The sequence below is a fragment of the Stegastes partitus genome, unplaced genomic scaffold (assembly GCF_000690725.1).
Source record: "Stegastes partitus isolate 25-593 unplaced genomic scaffold, Stegastes_partitus-1.0.2 Scaffold958, whole genome shotgun sequence".
Taxonomy (NCBI): Eukaryota; Metazoa; Chordata; class Actinopteri; family Pomacentridae; genus Stegastes; species Stegastes partitus.
The window spans coordinates 6,826-9,689 of record NW_007578689.1 but is presented as its reverse complement, the minus strand read 5'-3'; positions in this window follow the sequence as shown (position 1 = coordinate 9,689).

Here is a 2,864-nt window from a genome sequence, read left to right as displayed (position 1 = left end):
GAGGACAACCTGATGCAGGAGAACTGAGACGTGGAGAAGACTTGGTTTCCATCAAGACAATGAGTCGAAGCAAACAGCCAAAGCTCCACAGAGATGGTTTGAAGACAACAAGGTGAAGTTCTGGAGGTCCAGTCAGAGTCCAGACCTCCAGCTGAGAACTAGTGTCTGGACTTAAAGTTCTGTTCCCTCCTGATCCCTGTGGAACCCGACAGAGTCTGAACAGTTTCATCAGAATGAGGTGAAGCTGCAGCGTCCAGATGTTCAGACTGATGGAGACCAACAGGACCATGATGGAGCTGAAGGTTCATCTGCTGAACTCTGACTGGAGGAGGGAACACTGATGGTCTTTATGTTGTTTTTAATGCCTTTAACTACCTGACATGACATGTGACCTGCTGTGTGTCCTCAGGTGCAGGTCTGGGATGATCCTGGAGGAGTGTAGGCTGCAGGACTCTCGCTGTGCCCAGAGGAGGCTGCTGTCTCTGGCTATGAGGCCGGCTCCCTCGCTGTACTGCTTGCTGTGGTTCCTAGTTCTGCTGGGAGTCGGATCTCTGCTGCTGCTGGTCCATCTGCAGGACCTGACCGACACCGTGCTGCAGCAGAACCCAGGTCAGTGCTGCTGGAGGTTTCACATGAACTGACTGACGTTCAGATGGCTGAGCGAGTAGTTCTCAGGGCTGGTCGGGATTATTAGTGTGACAGAGAAGGACGGTCCAAATGTGGCGCTGACACACATCCAACCATGTGAGCAATTAGATCAGAATTATTCTTTATTGTCATTGTGCACAACAAGATGCAGTTTAGCATCTAACTGGAAGTGCTAAAGCAGCATTAACTGACTTTAACTAGAATAGAACATAAACAAAGCTCTGGTCCAATGAAACCGTGTTCTTGGTGTTTCGCTGAGTTGTCCACTCGGTTCCTGCGACTCTGTTTCTGCGTTTCTCAGAGAATCGCCTGCAAACGTTCAGTTTACCGTCAGTCTCAGGACGTTTCTGAGTCGGCGAGAACTTCACATGCAGCAGGAAGCGTTGGACCAGGTAGAGATGATCCGCGTCAGTCTGCAGGTAGCTGAACAAACGTGACAAATTCAGACATCTGAGTGATGCTGCCAGTAATGATCAATAATATGTAAGAACCAGAACCTTGTCTGGTCCAACTTCACCACGTCAGGTTCTGCTGATACTGGACCTGGACATGGACTCACAGGTCTTTATGAGGATGACAGCAGAAACATTCCAGGTTGGAAAACATCTTAGTTTTTTTTCTTCGATCTTGGTTTTGGGCTGTGATGAACACATTTCTGAAGACTGAACAGAATCCGATGGACCAACAGAGAATCCAGAGTCCAGCTGCAGAATAGGAACCAGCACAGTGGATGGACTCTGACGGTTCTGTCTTCCTGAAACACGTCGGTACCAGGTCGTCATTAAGCTGCTGCTGATTGTACAGAACCATTGAGGGATCCGGATCAGTTCATCGTATCATTGATGGAAACGTCTAGTCGCCGTCACACTGCAGTTTACACCCTGAGTCTGGTCTGTCAGGCTGAACGCAGACGGATCAGAACCGCAGTCTGAAAGGAAACCTGCAGGCATGACTCAGCGCTGAAAGAAAAGATGAAAAACACCGCTAAAAGGACACAAACCATCGTCAGAACCTGATTTCTTCTTATTTCTGTGACTCTGCAGAACAAGCTGAAGCAGTTGAGGTTCTGGTTCTGTTCGTGTTTCGGACTGATGACGGATTGGAGTCATTTTCTGTCTGACTCTCGTCTCTATCAGGATGTTTTCTCCTCTGAGTCGGTTATTGATCAGTGGATCACACGACAGGCAGCGGACCGGGTCAGAAGGTCCATAAAGACGAAGAAATGTTCCAGCTGAAGACATTTGCAGAAGAAATGAGAGCTGAGCTGTTCAGTGTTCAGGAGGACACGACGTGAAGGTGAAGAAAAGTTCTGAAGCCAGAGGAGGAGGATGGAGGAACCGTCGCTGTGGGTCATGGACTCGGTTCTGGCAGCAGCAGATGTTCCTGTAACAGCCCACAAACTAACATCTGTCAAGCTGAAGAAGTTCCTTCATGTGGAAACAGAACCGGTGCTTGTCCTTCACTTTAGAGTGGATCTGATCCCTGAGCAGCTGCTTGGTACCATCAGAACCCACCAACCCTGAGCCACATGCTTCACTGCTGGACTTTGAACTGGAACCACTGTGAACTGCAGAGAGACTGATCCGGTTGCTGCTTCGCAAAAATGACCTCGAAACATTCCTCAAACAGGAAGACAGATACAACCGACCCAGTAACGTGAAGGACCGGTTCTGCTGTCGTGTTGCTCCACAGCGGACTGTATAATAAGCTGTGCAGTATTTCCATGTTCTCCGTTTAGCAGAACCGGTCCAATATGAGCAGGATGAGCTGATGGGATGTTTAGCGGCAGGTTGTAGTTTGGACTCAACAGAACTTTCATGTTCAAACGGATCCCTCCAGCTGCTGATTGGCTGAGACGTGTTTGTGTATCTGGACTCGCGTGCTGACGCCTTGGTGTTGTTGTGGATCTCTGGCTCCGTCCTGGCTCAGCGTTGCCATGGTTACGTATTCAGCTGTCTACAGCGCCGCGGTCCGAATCACTGGGGTGAACCTGTCGGCTGGACACTGAGGGATTCTGCAGGTTCTGTTGTTCCGGAGCTTTCGACCACATCTCACTGTCTTCACCAGCAGACGTTCCAGATGTTCTCAGCAGCTGGACGAATCAGCTGATCACTGATGACCCAGACGCTGGTTCTGGACTCAGGAGCACCGGGTCCAGACTGAAGCTCTCAGCAGATCAACATCCACAGTCCGCTACACAACAACACAGCTACACA